Source organism: Ursus americanus, chromosome 27 (genome assembly GCF_024610735.1).
Source record: "Ursus americanus isolate L20-20 chromosome 27, mUrsAme1.1.p, whole genome shotgun sequence".
Classification (NCBI taxonomy): domain Eukaryota; kingdom Metazoa; phylum Chordata; class Mammalia; order Carnivora; family Ursidae; genus Ursus; species Ursus americanus.
Window position 1 is genome coordinate 28,294,265 of NC_142153.1, and position 20,877 is coordinate 28,315,141.

Genomic DNA, 20,877 nt, shown 5'->3' on the forward strand with positions numbered 1-20,877 from the left:
TGGCATCCTTTCTTTCCTGCCACAGGGGAGTCTACATCCCCTTCTTCCCGCTAACCTGATTTTCTCTCAACACTCCAACTACTGCCTTCTTAAACCAAGTGCAGTTATTTTTATCATCTCTTCTTGGTACTCCAGAATAAAATAGGAAACAAGGTCTGCACTTTTGATTGGCTTACGTGTTAAGCCAAACTATGAATTACATACACACTTCTGTACACGCAAGTATATGAGTATTTATACTACACCTATTGAACTGTGTATAATTTACTACTTTTAATGGGTGCAAAGTATCTTATTCTACCAGACTCTTCTTTAAAACAGCTGATCAGATTGCCCCCATTCTCCATAATCATAAAAAATGCTTCTACAGACATCTTTATGTTCACTCTCTCGGCAATTATTTCAGTAGGTTAAAGTCCTTGAATTAGAATTCGAGTAATAATTTACATGCATTCATAATTTTGATACTTATTGCCCAAATATGTATCTTGTGCTAAAATTGTGTTCATAGAAACTCCCACCACAGTGCATCAGTGCCTGCGTTTGTACAGCAATGAGAACAAAGGTAAAATATGACTCTGTTGTTCTTTACCTTTATATCCTCAATAATTCTCTACAGTCCATGGGAAAAAGTCCTTTTCATGAGATCTGTCATTCATGGCAGGGCAGCTGACACCATTCCACTCTCATTTTGCCACTTGCTTCTTCAAGCTTATTTCCCCAGCCATCTACTAAACTCTCAGATCTTGAAAGGATTGTACTGCTGCAGGCTTGTGTGCCTTGTCCTGCTCCCTGAACGAAAACAGGGTATCAGGGTGAAAATGCAGTATTATTGAATTATTGAAGCAATATTCATCATGGATTCATGGCAGAAATTCTATACTTTCTTGCAAACCAACAAGCTAATTAATGGGTTGACCATATAATTTATTAACTGAACCAAAACTCTTTTAAAGGGTAATGTATTAATAATTCAGCTGGAAACAACCAAAAACTATAATTATCCTGGCAAATCAGGACCTGTGTTACCCTATGAGGAGACAAAGGGAAAAATATCCACCCGTAGAAGAAGCTCTATTTTATTTTACTATCTGTGGTTGTAAAAAGATTACCTCCATACTCTAAACATTTCTTGGAGGGCGTGACCACTCCTTTCAACAAAAGCAGGAGAAATGGTCAAATCTCCCAAAATACAGGAAAAATTCCCCAAACAGTAATAGCCTTGTATGGCCAATTCCTAACTTGATGAAAGCGAAAATTAAACATTGTATCTTATTTTTAAGAGTTTTTTGTTTGTTTATTTTTTAATGGTACAAAATGTAAAGGTACATCTTAGAAATCTTAAATTTGAATGAATTAATTTACTTAAATTTTCTTTTGCAAGCAACCCTATGTGTATGACATCTTTGAATTTCCACTCTCTTGCACAGTGAGTGGCCTATTGTGAGAACCAATAAATGATTTTGAAAAAATGCCTGTAATAATGACCAAACATTTATTGTTTTATATCACTGGGGAGGCAGAGAAGGTTGTGCCATAACTGAAGTTTGGTTTTTTAATATTATATGGCTATTTCCAGGCCACCAATCCCACAAGTCTATATATTATATGGGTCCTAAATTAGCCAAAGACATTGTACTAATATGTTTCCAGCTTAAAAAAATATTATTTTCATCAGAACATCCTACATACAACCCAAAATGTGCATTTGTTATTATTAAGCTCAGTTGTGGTTACTATTTTGCAAGTAGTAGGCTTCCTCATAACACGATGCTCTTCACTAGCTGGTCTGTATTTCTGACAGTCATTCAGTGGTTCTCACCAATCTTCATACTTAAAAAGAGAATATTCCAAAGGTCCGGATACTGTGTTCTGCTTGTCTTCACAGTCCTCTAAGTGATGGGTTGACGTGTGTATTTGAAAGACTGTGTTAATGAACTGGTAATTGTTTTTGCGGGTTTCCGATGAAGTGTGTCGGTAGCTGTCAACAGTGCCAAGTAGGCCCCCGGCAGTGGGGGGGGAGCAGGGCACCCCACTGATTGGTACCCTCTGGCCATCTCTCCATGGTCAGATGCTGAGCAGCTGTACTTGAAACAGTAAATCTCTAAGGTGGTACAGGAATGTTGAGTCCTACCTTCCTTTGAATGTGCTTACAAGAGAGAGATGCAAATAATTATTATTTTCTTAACAGAAAACAGCTAGCACCCACGTGGCTTCCTTGAAGTCAATGAAGTGATTTTGAACTTATTTGTAATAGGGATTTTTTTGTTGTTGTTGAGAGAAAGGCTTGTATTTCACATGACACATTTGCTAGATGACTGGAGCCATTAGATTATCTCACAGGATCACTTCTAAATTCTAACACGATGAACAAAAGTGTTCTTAATTAAATATTTCATGTGTATAAAGTCCACAGAGGGCATTTATGATTCTGAATAGTTCCAATGTCTTGTGCTATCAGGTACTGTGAGAAGTCTTATGTAATAAGCGAATATAGGGAAAAATACAGGTTTTAAAATATCTAGAGCATAACTTCATTAGCTACATTCATATCTGACTTTATTTGTCCTTGGTCAGAATTAAAATCACCAGTTTTAACACTCTCCCATTAACATTGGGAGAAAATGACCTGTTCAAATAAATGCTTTATGGAAGCAGTTTTAATAGACAGACTTGCAAAGCCCTATATAGATACAATGATTAAAATGCTCAACTACATATATTTCATGGAGAAATATCTGATACCAAACTTATGCATATATATATATATATATATATATATATATATATATATACATAATGTATATAAATAACTAAATAAATGAAAAATGAAAAGAAATTTAAAGTTATGATTGGCATATATTTGAAAAAATCCTCATATTTGAATTAAAAGCCCTCAGAAACGAGCATATATAGAGATACATATATATTTAAAATTTATATGTAAAATGAGTTTATCTTGATGCAGGTTTCAGGAAGACGAGCAACACATATGTGAAATCTTTACTGAGTTCTTTCAGATGTGGAATTTTCAAAATGGAGCTCGTTGAGAGCTAATCCAGCCTAAATCATTAGACACCCACACTTTGCCTCTCTGCCCTCTTGCCCTCCTAGAGCTCAGCCTGCGTCCTCACACCCTCATTGGAGATGTGTCCTTGGGAGTATTTAGCTAAATCCTTGGGGATGGCCTCCAGGCTGTGGTCTTCCTTTACCACACCAGATGGACTCCGCTATGTCTCTAGAATGAAAAGAAAATTTCTGTGTAGCTCTGCATTGAAAAACCACATTCTCTCACTTGGTTCTGGACCCCAAACACACACCCTACCCTGATTAACCAGCACTGCTCAGTAAAGCTCTCCTTTTTTCCTCCACCTGCTCTGAAGTGTTTTTCCACCCTCTGCTGGGTTCTGTCCAGGCTTTGCTCATATTCCAAATGCTTGCTGTGGCTCCTTCATGGACCATGCAGCCCAGTCCTGACAGCTTGTCCCAGGACCTTCCTGAGCACCGCCTGCCTGCAGAGTGCTCGTCCACATCCACGGTTCCTCATGGCTCTTCTCATCATCATGGGCACTTGGGGTGCTTCCCTCAATGGCTCTGGCCCCCACTGCTTCCTCTACCACTTGTTAGGAAAATACTGGTAGAGTATTTTCTGCCGAACGTATCACAACAATTGGTTGGTGTCCTATTTTCTCTGGCTACTCATGTAGGACTTTCAGTTTTCCTAGGTCTGGCTCTCTCGACATATTGTTCAAATCACTAAATCACTTCCATTCCTCTTGTGGATTTACTTTCTCTTAATATTTTCCACCTATGGATGTTCTGAAGCATTGAGTGTCCCAGTTAACATAACTAGACTAAGATAACAACCCTAGCCAACTCAACGAAACCTGGGTGCTACCATCCATTGGCCATTTCTACAGACTGGTCAGTTAGTCTTTTGACTGACCACAATGTTGAGATCACTATGGGAGTCATAGCTTCCCATTCTCATCATACTTAGTCCTGCCTTTTTTTGATTCTAAGCCCTTCTGGTTTTTTGGATTGGTCTTCACCTCAACATTGGGTCACTGCAGCAGCAGGCTCCCTGCCCTCCCAGCTCTGGCCCTTCTCCAGACTCCAGTCTGGTTTGCTCTAGCTGTCATCTTCCTTAACCCAATTGTGTTTATAGCACACACTCACCAAAGTGCCATAAGTGTTACCGTACTCAATTCAAACTTCATATTAAACTGGTCAGAATGGTTTTCAGGGTGTTTCCTACCACTTTCAGTAAGTACCTTTCTCCCCCTGCCCCTCCACCTCCCCTCTCCTTCTTCCCTTCCCCTACATCCTCCTCCCCTTCTCTCCTACCCCTCCTCCTCCTCCTCTCTTCCTCCTCCTCCTCCTCCTCTTCTTCTTCTTCTTCTTCTTTTTCTTCTTCTTCTTCTTGCTCCTTCTCCTTCTTCCCCTTCTTTTCCTTCTTTGTCTTCATCTTCTTCCAAAATGTAAAACTTATGCAGCTTTATTTTAGGATACAATTGCTAGAGATTGTCATGGTAGAATTGAACTGAAAAATGAAATTTATTATAACAATGACTTTCAGTAATCATAAAGTCAACATATTAAGATTATATATCTAATATTTGTTTATTCACAGTTATCATATGCATTTTTGCAGAGTTTTTTCCAGTTTTATTGAAGTATATTTGACAAAAAATTCTATAGTTTTAAGGTATAAAACATGATGTTTTGGTATATGTAAACATTGTGATTACAGTCAAGCTGAGTGACATGTTTATCACCTCATATAGTTACCTTTTCTTTTAAATTAAGTTAATTAAGTTACCTTAATTATGAGAGCAAATAAGATCTACCCTTTTGGCAAATTTCAAGTGTATGATACAGTATCATTACCATATCACAATGCTATACATTAGATCTCCAGAATTATTTATCTTGCATAACAAAAGTTTGTTCCCTTTGACCAATATTTCCCCTTTTCTCTCACCTCATGTGCCTTTCTTCTCTTCAGACTTTTCCTTTCATTGTTCTTATGGAATAAAATATCATCTTCATTTCTGCCTCAAGTTGCTACTCTCAAAAAGAATACTTCTTGTCTATCCTCTGTCTTTCTATATTTTATCTATTCTATGAAAAGCATTGACTTAGATGGGAATGAGATACAGTAGTAAAGAATTCATTATGTAACCCTTAAGAACACACACATACACATATTATCATTCCAAATTATACATGGATATTTCAGTTCTTTTCAAAAAAATAAAATAAAACACAGAATGTAAATGCCATCCAAATGCTATCATTTAATATATGAACAAATTAAATTCTACTCCCTGCCCCACTATATAGGAATCTGCCTTTCTGTGACTATATAAATATGGGTATTTGATTATTCATGTATCTGTACATGTGCACATTTATGGGTGTGTGTATGTGTGTGTGTGTGTGTGAAATACAAATATTATTAATGTCCTGCAATCCTTTGCTTATTTTTCACTTCATAAAACATGAACATCTCTCTAGATCTATTTATATGTCTACTTTACCCACTTTAATATCTTCAGAACGTCTATGTAAGTATGTGCACACTAAAACTTGTTCAGTCATTCCAGGTTAACAGATATTCCGGTTGTTTCCAAGACGTTGTTCTCATAAGCAGTGCTACAATGGACATCATCAATACAGTTACAGGTCCGACAAAGTCGGGTTGTAGTTGTTGACTATTCAAAGTCAGTATCACAGTCACAATCTTGCCTTCCTCATTAGCTTCCTCTTGTCTCAGTTGCCATGGATATCCTGCCTCTATAATATTGTCATTTTTGAGACACCTAGTCTATCTGATAAAGTCTCATGATAGTAAAGAAACTAAGGTACTAAGCAGATATAAGATTAGATTATGAATCAGCTACCTGTGTCACATCCTTTGTGTTTTATAAACTGGTTTATCTGAAGAGGCAATTAACGACCTCCCAAATTATTATAAACTCTCTGAAAGAAAGTTACTAGTGTACTCATATTTCGGCAAGCTTCCGACGATGGTATATGCCTGTGAATCTGAAATACTGCTGTGTTAGTGTAGAGCCTATTTAAGTATATTCTCATGTATTCATAAATTAATACTACATTGCATTTAGCGCGACCTTACACTAACTGATGAAAAGCATTCAGAGTAGGTTTTTTTTTTTTTTCCTTACCATAATTTATTGGTTGGTTGGTTCGTTGGCTATCTGGCTGTCTGGTTGGTTTTAGGAGTCATATATATCTATTACTTGAATACATTCAGTTCTTCAGTGTCACTCTTTAAAAACACTTCAGATGGGGGGCGCCTGGGTGGCACAGTGGTTAAGCGTCTGCCTTCGGCTCAGGGCGTGATCCCAGCATTATGGGATCGAGCCCCACGTCAGGCTCCTCCTCTATGAGCCTGCTTCTTCCTCTCCCACTCCCCCTGCTTGTGTTCCCTCTCTCGCTGGCTGTCTCTATCTCTGTCTAATAAATAAATAAAATCTTAAAAAAAAAAAAAAAACCTTCAAACCTTCAGATGGGCATCTGGGTGGCTCAGTCAGTTAAGCATCTCACTCCTGATTTTGGCTCATGTCATGGTCTCAGACTTGTGTGATGGAGCCCCATGCCAGTGTGGGGATCTGTCCTTAGTGGGGAGTCTGAGATTCTCTCTCTCTCTCTCACTCTCTCTCCCTCTGCCCCTCCCTACTGCTCTTTCTCTCTCTTCAGATAAATAAATAAATCTAGAAAAAAATCGCTTCACCTTACAGATGGTAAATGGCATGTCTATAATATGAGGTGAACTACTTCTGGAATAGTAACCCTCTTCTATGCAGTCTTCAACACAGCACATATTTTCTACCTCCACTAATTTCAAGAAATAAGAATCATTTGTTTCCATTTAAAATAAGTAAATCTTTTTATAATTTTGTTAATTTCAAATAAGATTGATTTTTAAAATTAATGAAAGAAGTTCCATTCTTCTGTATTGAGGTATGAAGTAGAATTATTTTTATGTACATTAAGTTATATGGAGTAAAAGTACAGTTTACATAGATATTCTGATCCTCTAAAGCAGCAGGCACACATGGATTATATTGGAGTATGTTCATGTAAATATTCTTGTATCAGAATAGATCTGAAGGATGTGCATCAGATTTGAATCCTCTTAATTTATGAAAATGTCTTTTGCTTTAGTCTCCACATGTCTCCCCACTTCCTTTCATTTTATTCAGGTTAAACCACTTCTGAAGATGTTTGCAGTCTACCTAGAAAAGTTTTCAGATGTATAAGGGAAAGTTACCACAGTTCAGAGGGACCTTTGTAACTAACGGCCTAAAAACACTTTCTAAAAAGACATTTTTGAGGGGCACCTGGGTGGCTCAGTCAGTTAATCATCTGGCTCTTGGTTTTGGCTCAAGTCGTGATCTCACGGGTTGTGGGATCGAGCCCCAGTGTCAGGCTCCCTGCTCTGAGGGGAGTCGGCTTCAAGAGTCTCTCCCTCTGCCCTTCCCCATGGCTCATGCTCACTCTCTCTCTCAAATAAATAAATAAATCTTATAAATAAATAAATAAATAAATAAATAATCAAACAAATAAATAAAAAGACATTTTTGAGAACCCCTTAATTTGGCATCTACTACTTAGTTCAAAATGTAGTGGTGATGGAAGCTTCTTGAAGGTAAAAATATGCAAAATTACAGGTCTGTGAGCTGATCTCATTTAAAAATATATATACCATGTAAATGATAAATACATCAGTTTTCAAGCTTTGTGTCAAGACACTTTTTAAGTTTCCAATAATTCTTTGTCCTCCTTCCAAATCATAATGCTGTTGTCCCCATGGAGAGCTCTGACCTCGCTTGGGAAACCACGCCTCTGTGTTTTGGAGGCTGGAAAGGATTCCACTGTGCCCATAAATCTACTCTTTCTATGATTGCTGCCCCATTCCTTCCATTACTTCAGAACATGAGTCCACAAAATCCTCTTCCTTGTCTTCAAACCTTTGCCGTGAAACACCTTGTCCATTCTAGACTTGGCCTTTCACGGCCGCTGTGGGATTGGGGAAGTCTTCAGGTCCAACAAGGGCTTCACCCTTCAGTATCTGAAAACAAGGCGGGAATTGGGAAAGCAGGATGGTGTGAGGCACCTGTGTCACAGTGCGCTTGCTCACACGCAGAGAGCATCAGATCCAAGTTGGCCACTGGCTTGAGCACAGAGGGGATGTGATGGGTTGGAGTGAACAGTTCTTGTCATCAGTCACATCTATAGACAGCATAACAAACCACACTGTAGGCTGGTATCCAGCTGAGCTATGAAGAGCAAAATATATCATCCAAAAAACTGTTTTTATACCTTTATTAAACAGATCGGAAAAGAGATTTACCAATACAGAAGTCATGAATAGGAGTAAAGGGTGAAATGACTCTGCATGTCCAGTAAAATCTATTGTGTTGTCCCAGGTTCCCAGAGGGCAGACTATGTCATTCATCCAGTGCACCCAGGATCACTTGTCCCCTGTCTCTACACAACGGCTTAAAGCCAATCAGTTCCAGGCTCACACATTTTAAGATGTATTTTGGCTTAAAAAAATACATTAATTCATTTGAATTTCCAAGTATCTCAAGGATGGGAGTGGGTGAGAGATGCTATCATACAGAAAAAACTGCCAGAAGATACTCGCTGATACTGCCTGAAAAATTAATAGGTTTTAGAAACAGAAAGAGATTATGTTCACTATTTCACTGAATCCTTAAATACACTATGTCATAGGTTCTATTATTAATGCTTTTTTCTTAAAGGTGAGAAAACTGAATCACAAAGACGTAAAGTCTACCTCCTTAACCACTATCCGTCACTGCCTCAGCTCCAGAAGCAGAGTGAGACAGGTGTGGAAATTAGGTACAGGCTCGTGCTGACAGACAGGTGGCTGGAGCATTCTGAGAAACAGGTCCTACTGTGTTCACGTTGAGAAGCGAGTAGTGATGTAAGGAGAGAATCAGGGTTCTGATGCTGTACCCCAGTTCTAACAAAGGAAGCAGAGATTTGCAACGTCTACACACGTATCATGTGTGCCCTGTTTATTTGTTTATTTGCTCATCATTTACTTACAGCACTCGTGGAGTGAGTGTCTGCATGCCAGCTGTCTAGGGCCTAGGGTCACAGTGGTGCTCAGGACAGGTGCCAGGGGATGCCATGAAAAGCAAACAAACAAGTAAATGAACTAAAAAAAATTGAGCAAAGAGATAGAGGTTGCTGAGGTCAAGGTCATGGATGTTAGGCGTGATGTATTGATGAGATTGTGTGCAAGGCGTTCTCTTGAACTGAGCCCTAGAAAATGTGGGGATGGGGGAAGGGAGAGGGGAGGTTAGGGTAGGCATTGCCAAGGCCCTTTGGTAGCAGTGAGTTTGACATAAATGGGGAGCAACAGAAAGGCCGGTCTGGCTGGAATGAACAGGTGAGGGCAAAGTGGTGGGTGGCCGGATTTTGGACACATTTTAAGGAGGAGACTTCAGAAGCTTTGCTGATGATTGAGTATGGGAAGAGAAAGAACCAGAAAAATAAAACATGACTCCCAGGTTTAGGGATTGAGGAGCTGGGGGGACAGTCATGCTATTACTCCTCGTTTCAGAGAGACCTTCATTCCTTTACTCTCGTATTCTTTTTCCTAGCCTTTTACCTAGAACTCTTTCCAATCAAAAATAAGGAAAATTATAGTGAAATGTAAGAATAAGAGCATTTAAATAATATCAGGAACACATGTATCAAATCCCTATATCCAGATTTAAGAAATCTGCTCTTTTCCATTGCTGGCCTTTTTCTTTCAGGAGATGCGCTTATTCCTTTATTTATGTTGTCAGTCTATAATTATTATACTTCAGTGATATGTCAGACCTGGGTAGAGCAAGGCCTGGCTCTTCAGAGACCACAGGACCTAGAACAGGGGTTAGCAAACCTTTCCCCCCCAAGGTGACATAGTATACATTGCAGGCTTTACAGGCCACACACTGTCTTTGCCGTATTTACTTTGTATTTCTCCCGCAACTCTAAAGAATGTAGAACCCATTGCTAGAAGGCCAGAAGGGATCTGGCACAGGCTGAATTTGGCCTGTGGACTGCAGCTTGCAGACTACTGGTCTAGAAGGAAAGCAGACGTGTAGGCACCCATCTGCAGCCACGTGCAATGTGTGGTAGGGGTCCTGCAGAAGGAAGAGCAGAGGGAGAAGCAGGGATGATACCAGGACAGTAGATCTCTACCAAGAAGGATGAGGCAGCACGGATTAGGGACATGGGGATGGGTCTATAAGAGCAGACAGTCAAGACAGGACATAGGCTGGAACATACAGGAGTTTGGTCCCTGCGATCACAGGGCTGGTGTCCCTTGAGGGCAGACACCTGCAGGGGCCTGCTGGGCCAGGCCGTGAAGCACATGCCTGCCTTCCTAACAAGAGTGCCATTCATTCTGAAGACTTAGGAGCTGGAAGACAATTCTAAGCTTGGAAATAACTCCACCAGGCTTATGTTTAAAAATCGTTTTTGTGGTCACTTCGTGGAGAGTAGGGAAGGGCATGAGTTGCCGTGTGAGAGGCAGTGACGTGGCTCAAGCAGCTTTTCGTGGTCTATCCTGGGAGGAGGATTGGAGGTGATTTCCGGCTGCAGGGAACCTGGGGCCACATTGTCAGATGATGGCTCCCAGGATCGCAGTGCGCCAGCAACAGCAGTTGCCCGCGTTCCTTACAGTAGAGCGTGATGCGGGCTCCGTGCCTCTCTTCCTTCTGGCCGGCATTGTGGCCTGTTCTTCTGGGGGGTTCCCCTCTGCACAAAGAATACAAAATCATTTTCCTTCTTGTCCTTATTTTTTCCATTTATTTTTATTTTTTAACCTTTTTCAAATAGGCCACAGTCCTATCACAAATTTCTGCAGTAGGAGATGCTAACAAGACATGGTATGTGCATATAGTGTTTGTAACGGTAATTTTCTGCTTTTAAAACAGCAACCAAAAAAAAATAACGTTTTGTCAAACTATAAAATAAAATGAAGAAAAGCTCTGTTTACATTTCTTGAACTTATTATTTTCTTTTATTATTGTCATAAATGTTAAACACCTACAAGAAAAACAATTAATTTCTCTTAAATAACTGGTTTAAGACAAAATAGCTTTTCTTTCTTTCATAAAGGTTGACTCAGTGGGTTTGACTGAAATAAAGGTAGTAAATATATTTAAATTAAATTATGTTATTCACAAACTCAAGTTTATTAATAATGTGAAATAGTAAAGTTACTATCTAAATAGTAAATCGGTAAGAATAGAAATGCCTAAAGTACAATTTTATACAAGGTTTAAAAAAATATTTTCTTATTGCATGATATAATCAAACACAGATATATGCACAATTAAAAAATGTTATATGCAACTGTTGGCCTCTTGCTCTCTTATAAATCTATATACACCCAAGACGTAGGATTTTTATAAGTACAAACAAAATCAAGTGTATCCCTTTCATGTGAAAATTGTGCTTTTTTGTTGCACGATATTAGGTTCTCAGTTTAAAATTTATCTAAGCAGACATGGATTTCGTTTTTTTACTGAAAAGAGAGTTTCTGCCTTCATTCTTGTTGCTTGAAAACAAGAAGCTTGCTCACACATGGAAGAAATTCACATTGCAGCCAAGGGGTCTCTGCTTTCAAAGGCACAGGAGGATATCCCTCTTTCTCAGACCCCAAGATCTTGGGCAGGGGTAATGGTACCAGACCGCAGCTCACAGCATCGTTCGTCTTCTCTCAAAGTCCAGCTCTCCAGCTGAACAGAAGATTCAGAGAGAGGGTTCCTCACCCAGCTGAGCACTAATGCGAACAGGGGGATATACTAGTCAATCCCATTCCGCAGTTCTTCCAAGGAGGTTTGAAAAAGACAGGAGGTGTTTGACAGCCTTCCCTGTCCTAAACTCAAGCAGCCCTGGAAACAGTTCAGATTTTTCCTTTGTAACCATGGTTTCTCCAGTGTTCCAGTTTCCTTTTATATTCAATGATATCACTTAAATCCTAATCACTTTCTCCACAGGGCTGAGGAAACCCATTCAACAGATTCACTTGATGAAAACATGACTGATAATACTCATTTCTGCAGCTTTCTTGTTGTCCATCATGCTCTCTGTCTGTGTGTCCACAGTCTTGAAGCATTCTGAAACTTGTCTTTATCTTACAACGTTAATTATTTCTTGCAGCATTGTCCAAAAGCTTTTTACGAAGTACCTCACTGCAAAGCAAATAAAGTGCTGTGAAAACATTAGGGGTTTTTGTTTGTTTGTTTGTTTTTGTTGTTCGTGTCAGCCATAGAGGCAAAACCTTCCGTGAGGTCGGCAATTGATGGGTATCATCTGTATAGACGCCAACACTATTTCTCCAAACCCTTAGTTTCCGGACAAGAAAACAGATCATTAAATACATCTTGGTCTTTGCCTTTTTAAAGCACCTACTCATGACAGAAAAATATTTTTTTCTTAATTTTTACCACCATTTTATTTGTTGGTAGATCTTTCGATGGAGAAGCTGTGTCATAGAAGTCATTCTCAGTATCAGGGCCAAGTCATCAATGTGTTGACTGATGATGCTGTGGAGAGTAGAACCATCCCAGCTCCTCATATTATGTTTTATCTTGGAATTCTCAATATATACTCACCGTAATTTTTCATGCCACATTACTAAGGTTTTACCAACTGTTTGACTTTGCCTTTTCTGGTCAATAAATTCGGCTACTAAGTGACTTGCTTCCTGAGGCTTTTCACCAATGTGACTTTTTGCTTCTCTGCAAAAGCTTTACTCTATTTGAGATTCCAGTAGCCGTTTAAAATAATCAGCACCATTACGCACCGAGTGACTGTGATTTGCAGTTAAGTGTCTTCAATTTTGCCAAAGCCAGTACTTCGTTTGTAAGCTGTTTTCCACTTGCAATGCACAGTGAATGGGACAACTTCAATTCCTCATGTAAAACCCGTGACAAGTGGCTTTCATTGTAAAGACAAAATTCCTTTTGTGTTTCATGTGAACTAGTGCCGTGTAATGATTCAAAAGATTGTAATTCTTAATCACTAACCTTATCAGAATTGTCTATACACCTAGAAAATTCCTCTTCTACTTCGCAGCTCATCTTTAGAAATTGCCAGTTTGGTCCGTCAGCTATGTGCACATGAAATCAGTAGTAATAAAATATAAAACTACACGGTGCCACACTGAACTAAATGAGCAGATCGGGAAAATATAGAAACTTCACAGTACCATTGACCCGTCAATCCACACAATTCACCCTTTACAATATATACATAAACATCAATGTTTGATGAGGTCTGTTGGGTGATGGTGCAAAAAATTTCTCTCTTACAATGAAATTGTTGTTTTAATAATTTATTGCAAAGTGGATCTTATTTACCTGTATAAGCCACTCAGTAACTTGTTAAGGGAAGTGTGGGGAGATGATTCAGGAACAAAGGGACACCATCAATATGGCTCTGTGTTCATCAGCAGCCTCCCAGCCTCACATTGGAAATCAAAAGTAGATTCGACCACATGAAGACAGTCTAACTGTGCGCGAATCTGGATACCACCCCTGCAGAATCACTAACGGATCTCTCATTCTGTGTTCATCACCCTGAACATTAGCACCACGTAGTAGGGAAAGTTCAAAACAGCAGTCTCACAAAACCACGTCCTGTGGTTGCCAACCACGGAAGCCTGGGCATCGAACAGTTCCCAGCAAGATATGCTGGCAATTCAAATGAACTGAGTGAGAGTCAAAAGGGAGATATAGATGCAGCAGTTATTTAGGAGGTGGAAACTGATAGGATGCTGCAGGGAGGGTAAGGGGGAGAGTGAATTTCTTTAGACGTTTCTTAGAGTGCACCTAAATGACTTTGTAAAAAAAATCGTTAGATACTACGAAATATATTTCTGCTGTAGCAGAAGTACTGGGTTTCTCCTGGCATCCTCTGGCTCAGAGCTACCCTTTTGGCAACCCCAAAACAGAGCTCCTGCTCTTCTGCCTGGAACTGGGATTTTCCAACCACTGATTCCAGAATTCCATCAGTCTTTTGTTTCTGAATCTGCTGGGCTCCTTAACAACAAATAAAGCGCCTTACTCATAACTGAACAATGGCATAAATATAGAAGTTTAGGGGAAGATGTTGGCTTGCACACTGGAGTTGAAATTTCTTGAGGCATTTCCCATTAAAACTAAGGAGTATGTATTCCAAGAGAAACAAGTGCACAGTATAGAAAGCACTGTTGGGAACACTGCATGGTTCCAGGGTGCACCAGTACGTTGTGTAAGAATCACAATGCCCTGTGAGGACTAGTCCGGGAACCCAGGCATAGTTGAGTGTTGCTTCTATGGAAAAACTAATTCCAACTTCCTAGAGGTGAATTTATAGTCACATGTTGAATTGAAAGCCATTAAAATCTGAGACTATCTGTATTTTAATCAGAAAACAAGATTATCTAATAAGCATTTTTAAAATTTTTATTTAAATTCAATTAGCGCATAATGTATTATTGGTTTCAGAGGTAGAGGTCAGTGATTCATGCATCATGTGCCCTCCTTAGTGTCCATCACCCAGTTACCCCATTCCCCCATCCCTCTCCCCTCCCGCAGCCATCAGTATGTTTCCTAAGAGTCCAGTTTGTTTCCTTAAGAGTCTCTCATGGTTTGTTTCCCTCTCTGATTTTGTCTTGTTGTATTTTTTTTCCCTCTCTTCCCCTATGGTCTTCTGTTTTGTTTCCTAAATTCCACTTATCTGTGAGATCATATGATAATTGTCTTTCTCTGTTTGGCTTGTTCTGATTAGCAGAACACCCTCTAATTCCATCCACGTCATTGCAAATGGCAAGATTTCACTTTTTCGATGGCTGAGTAGCATTCCACTGTGTATCTATATACCACATCTTTATCCATTCATCTGTCAATGGACATCTGGCTCTTTCCATATTTGGCTATTGTGGACATTGCTGCTATAAACATTGGGGTGCAGGTGCCCCTTTGGATCACTGCATTTGTATCTTTGGGGTAGATACCAGTGGTGCAATTGCTGGGTTATAGGGTAGCTCTATTTTCAACCTTTTGAAGAACCTCCATACTGTTTTCCAGAGTGGCTGCACCAGCTTGCATTCCCACCAACAGTGTGAGAGGGTTTCCCTTTCTCGGCATCCTTGCCAACATCTGTCATTTCCTGAGTGGTTAATTTTACCCATTCTGACTGGTGTGAGTGGTATCTCACTGTGGTTTTGATTTGTATTTCCCTGCGTGGGTTGTTGAGTATTTTTTCATGTGTCTGTTGGCCATTTATATGTCTTTTTTAGAGAAATGTCTGTTCGTGTCTTCTTCCCACTTCTTGATTGGACTATTTGTTATATGGATATTGAGTTTGATCAGTTCTTCATAGATTTTGGATACTAGCCCTTTATCTGATATGTCATTTGCAAATATCTTCTCCTATTTTGTCAGTTGTCTTTTGGTTTTGTCGACTATTTCCTTTGCTGTGCAAAAGCTTTTTATCCTGATGAAGTCTCAATAGTTCAGTTTGCCTTTGTTTCCCTTGCTTTTGGAGAAGCGTTTAGCAAGAAGTTGCTGCAGCCATGGTCACAGAGATTGCTGCCTTTGCTCTCCTCTAGGATTTTGACGGATTCCTGCCTCACGTTTAGGTCTTTCAACCATTTTGAGTCTATTTTTGCATATGGTGTAAGGAAATGGTCCAGTTTCATTTTTCTGCATGTAGCTGTCCAATTTTCCCAAAACCATTTGTTGAAGAGACTGTCTTTTTTCCATTGGACATTCTTTCTGGCTTTGTCAAAGATTAGTTGACCATAGCGTTGAAGGTCCATTTCTGTGTTCTCTATTTGGTTCCGTTGATCTATGTGTCTGTTTTTTGTGCCAGTACCATACTGTCTTGATGATTACAGCTTTGTAATGGAGCTGAAGTCCAGGACTGTGATGCCACCAGACTTTTATAAGCAAAATTTTGGTTCAAAATGTATAAGACCTCTAGTTTCTTTTCTAGGAGTGTGCTTTTCTGGGTTTGGTATCAGGATAATGTTGGTCTCATAAAATGAGTTCAAGAGTCTTCTCTCCTCTTTAGTTTTTTGGAAGAGTATCAGACAGACTGATGTCAATTCTTCTCTAAATGTTTGGTAAAATTTACCAGTGAAGTCATCTGGTCCTGATCTTTTCTTTGTTGGGAGATTTTGGATTACTGATTCAGTCTCCTTACTAGTATCAGTCTGCTAAGATTTTCAATTTCTTTCTGATTCAGTCTTGTAAGTTGTAGGATTCTATGTATTTTTCCATTTCTTAGGGGTTGTCCAGCATGTTACTGTATAATTGTTCATAGTAACCTCTTATGATCCTTTGTATTTATGAGGTATCATTTATAATTTCCCCTTTTTCATTTGTAATTTTGTTCAGTTGGGTCCTTTTTCTTTTTTTTCCTTGGTTAGCCTAGCTAAGTGTTTGTCAATTTAGTTTATCTTTTCAAAGAATCAACTCCTACTTTGGTTAATCTTTTCTATTGTTTTCCTGTTCTCAATTTATCTCCGCTTTTTAAAAATTCTTTGTTATTTCCTTCCTCTGCTAACTTTGGGCTCAGTTTGTTCTCATGGGAGTTGCCTTATATGTAACTCCCCTACTTTGTCTTACAGACTTTTGACAGGGTACTTAAAATGTGTCTTGGGGTAGCCTTATTCAGGTTCAACCTATTTGGGGTCCGTTGAGCCTCATGGATCTTGATGCCAATTTGTTTCCTCAGGTTCAGGAAGCTTTTGGCCATTATTGCTTTAAATATATTTTCTGGGTCTCTATCTTTTCCCCTGCAATTTCATGTGATTTTTTTTTTCTTTTTAATGTGCCCCATAATATCCATAGGCTTTCTTCACTCTTTCTATTTTATTTTTTTCTTTTTGTTCCTCTCTTTGGGTAATTTCCAATGTTCTACCCTTCAAATTGCTGAGTGTTTCTTCTACCTGGTTGTCTACTTAGAAACTATTGAATACTTTAGTTCAGTTATTGTACATTTCAACGCTAGGAGTTTTTTGTTTATTTTGTTTTATTTTGATGATTGGTAGTTTCTTGCCAAGCTTCTTATTTTGTTCATGAAGAAAATATGGAACATTTCATGGATGCGCATGTCATCCTGTTCAGGGGCCATGCTAGTATTCTCTTGATTGTTCCAATTTTAGTAAACGTGTTGCTAAAGCATGCACCAAATGTATAGAAATACAACATATTGAGCTGATAAATAAATATTCTCTCTCTCTCTATCATTCTATATAACTCCCCATTGTTGGAGCACCTCTGCGGCTCATTTTGTTAAGTGTCTGACTCTTGGTTTCAGCTCAGGTCATGATCTCATAGGTCACAAGGTCAAGTCCTGTATAGGGCTCCACACTCAGCAGGGAGTCTGCTTGAAGAATCTCTTCCTCTGCCCCTCCTCCCACTCATGAGCTTACACGAACTCTCTCTCTCTCTCTCAGATAAATAAATAAATAAATCTTTCAATAAAAAATAACTCTCTACTGTTGAATAAGTTACTTTTTTTAAATGAAGGAATGCAGCAACGTAGTCTGTTCTGACAGAATGATTTAAATATTATGTTGTTGAATGTGAGGCTAATCCATTTCGATTTATAAATTCATGAGAGCATATTCTTCTGATAAAAATGCCTATTTATGTTTCACAGATTTTTCTTTGTAAAAGGATTATTAAATACCAAGAAAAAACCCAACATTTTACTTAACAGATGTAGAATACTAAGAACAAAGGGCACTTGAAAATCCTTAAGACCAGCTTCCTCATTAAAATAAAAAAAGCACATGGGGCACCTGGGTGGCACAGTGGGTTAAGCTCTGACTCTTGGTTTCAGTTCAGATCACAATCTCAGGATCATGAGATAGATCCCTGGGTTGGGCTCCCCACTTAGCACAGAGTCTGCTTAAGACTTTCTCTGTCCTCACCACCCCACTTCTCTCTCTCTCTCTCAAATAAATAAATAAATCTTCAAAAAAATAAAGCACACATAAATATTAACAAGTATGTACACATACACATACATACACACAATATTTTATCTGCTACTGTTTGCTAGAAATGGGGCCATTCACTGCAGCTGATTAGATGTACAAGTGAGAGATAATTTACTAGGGTTTGTTATATGTTAAGGTCCTAGACAGAGATCATTTTCACAGAATAATATACTTTGAAATTAATTTTATTTATTTATTGATTGATTGAAATTAACTTTATACTACCTTGATAAATTTCTCTGAGGGAGGAAAAGGAAAAAAATAAGAATCAAGGTGACATATGAGAGAGGAGAGAAGTCAGATATTTTAAATACTTTCAGATTACACATAAAGTGATATTGATTCACAAAGATATCCACATTTATATTTTACTAACTAGGACATCTTGGACTAGTACATTTCTGGATATCCCCTTCTTGCAATTGTTTCTTTCTCTTCAGGGAAATAAATAAATAAATAAGTAAACAAACAAACAAACAAACTATTTTAAAAGTTGGTTATATTACCTATGTCCAACCCTTCCCTGGTCTTTCTTGAGCCCAATCTAGTTAAACTTCTGTCCTTCCCCCACACTGCACCAAACTAGCACTAGGCAGGTCCACGGTCTGTGGCCAGGTAGTCAGATTTGCTGGTCAGTTGTACACCTTGACCTGTCCATAGCACTTGACACAGCTGATCACGCCTTCCTCTCTGAACACTGCCTTCACTGACAACTTGGACACCACTTGTTGCTTCTCCTCCTGGCTACTCTTGCTTTCTCAGTGCCTTTACTAATACCACTTAGTGTTCCTCACCCTTGGATATTGGACAGCTCAGGGTCTGCTTTCTCCCATTGATATTCACTCTATATTGTAGCTTGAAACACTATAATCTATAGGATGACCTCTTCCAAAAATGTCTCTAGTCAGATTCCTCCTCTGAACTCCACGTGCATACATCTTATTGTCTACTTGACATCTCCATTTACATGTTCAATAAGCATTTCAAACATAACGTGTCGAAAACAGACCTAGATTTTCTCTCCAAAACCTGTTCCTGCAATCTTCTTGGAAAATGGCAATTTCTCTCTTTTAGCTCCTCAGGCTAAAAAACTTTATAGTTATTTCTAACTCTACTCCATCTCTCATACTCCACATCTATCTCTACCCATATATATACACTCTACCTATATATATACTCTCTCAATATATATACTCTACCCATCATAGACAGTATCCAACCTTCCACCACCTTTACTGTTAATCACAACAGACATCTCAGCAACCATCATGTCTTACCTGAATTATTGCAATTCTCTCCTAACAGATTTTCTTGCTTCTGTTTTTGCCCTTGTTCAGTCTATTCTCAACACAGAAACTGGAGTGATTCTTATTTAAAGTTACTGTACATCACTCCTCCACTCAAAACCCTCCAGTGACTTGTCATCTGTCTCAGTAAAAAATCAAAAGTCCTAATGATGTTCTTCAAGGCTCTGCATAAACCTCCCCCATCACTCCCTTGATCTCATGCCCTGCTGTTCCCACTTCACATGGCCCCAGCTCATCAGTGTCCTCGTAGTTTCTCAACCACGTCAAGCACACTCTGTCTCAGTGCTTTTGCCTTCTCCGTCTGAAATGATCTCCTCTTGGATATGAGCTGGCTTATTTGTCATGTGCTGTTGATCTCTGTGCAGCCTCGTCTGGGAGCAAATACTTTTCTTTCTTCCATACCTATTACCCTAGATTGGTGTTTCTCTCTGTGACTGCCATCATGGGACATGCAAACAGTCGTTGATTAGTTTGTTGCTTCTGACACTGCACTAGAAGGCGAGTAAGGACAGGGGTTGTGTCTGTCTCATTCACTGTTGCATAGCCAATCCCAGAACTTCGTTTGGAACATAGCAGATGCTCAAAAATATTTGTGGAATGAAATCAGAATGGAATACTTATCTTCAGAGTTGTGAGGGAAAAATATAATGCTAAAAAACTGAAGTGATTGACATTTTACTTAACATAATGTCTTCCAGGCCCATCCATGTTGTTGCAAATGGCAAAATTTCCTTCTCTTTTAAGGCTGAATAATATTTTGTTGTACGGATAGAATGTGTCATCTTTGTAAATGAGTCATTCATCTGCCCGTGCACCTTTGGGTTGTTTCCATATCTTGGCTATTGTGAATAATTCATGATTCCTTCTAAAAGAGGCATCTAAAATCCTCAAAGTAGATAATATGATGGTGATTATCATGGGCTGGGGGAAGGACAACATAGAGAGTTCTTGTTCAATGGGTATAAAATTATGGGTACAAGATGAGTACGTTTCAGAGATCTGTACACCATAATTTCTGTAGTTGACAATAAGATATTGGGCACTTAAAAATTTATTAAGAGGATAGATCTCAAGTTAAGTGTTTTTCCTGAAAAGAAGGAAGGGTGGGCACAAGGATATTTTTGGAAGTGATGGAAATGTCTATTACCTTGACTGTGGTGATAGTAACGTGAGTGTATGTATGTGGCCAAACTCATTAAACTGCACGCATTAATTATGTGCAGATATTGTGTGCCAATTATATTTCAATAAAGCTGAAGTAAAAAGAAAAATAAATAATACTAAAGAACTTAGGAGACTACGGGACAAATATTAGTTGATCAATAAGGGCTAAGTATGGATGTTAAGGTCAATCAGAACCCTTAAGATTGAACTGCTTCATAACAACATAATTCTAAAGGAATTTCCATAGGGAATAAAAAAATCTGGTGGATTTTCTGAAAAGGATGTGAGGCAAAGGAAAATAAATAATATGTGTGCACTAATACTGAAGTAGATAATTAGGAACAA

The 20,877-nt window shown here is 38.8% G+C and overlaps 1 protein-coding gene and 1 non-coding gene across 2 annotated transcripts in view; one reads left to right on the forward strand and one right to left on the reverse strand.

The window, feature by feature from the left end:
- CSMD1 (CUB and Sushi multiple domains 1) overlaps window positions 1-20,877 on the forward strand; it is a 1,039,667-nt gene that overhangs the window by 500,610 nt on the left and 518,180 nt on the right. The window lies entirely within an intron of this gene.
- On the reverse strand, window positions 17,137-17,242 carry LOC123801263 (U6 spliceosomal RNA). Its single transcript, XR_006782180.2, has one exon. It is a non-coding gene; the product is annotated as a U6 spliceosomal RNA (small nuclear RNA).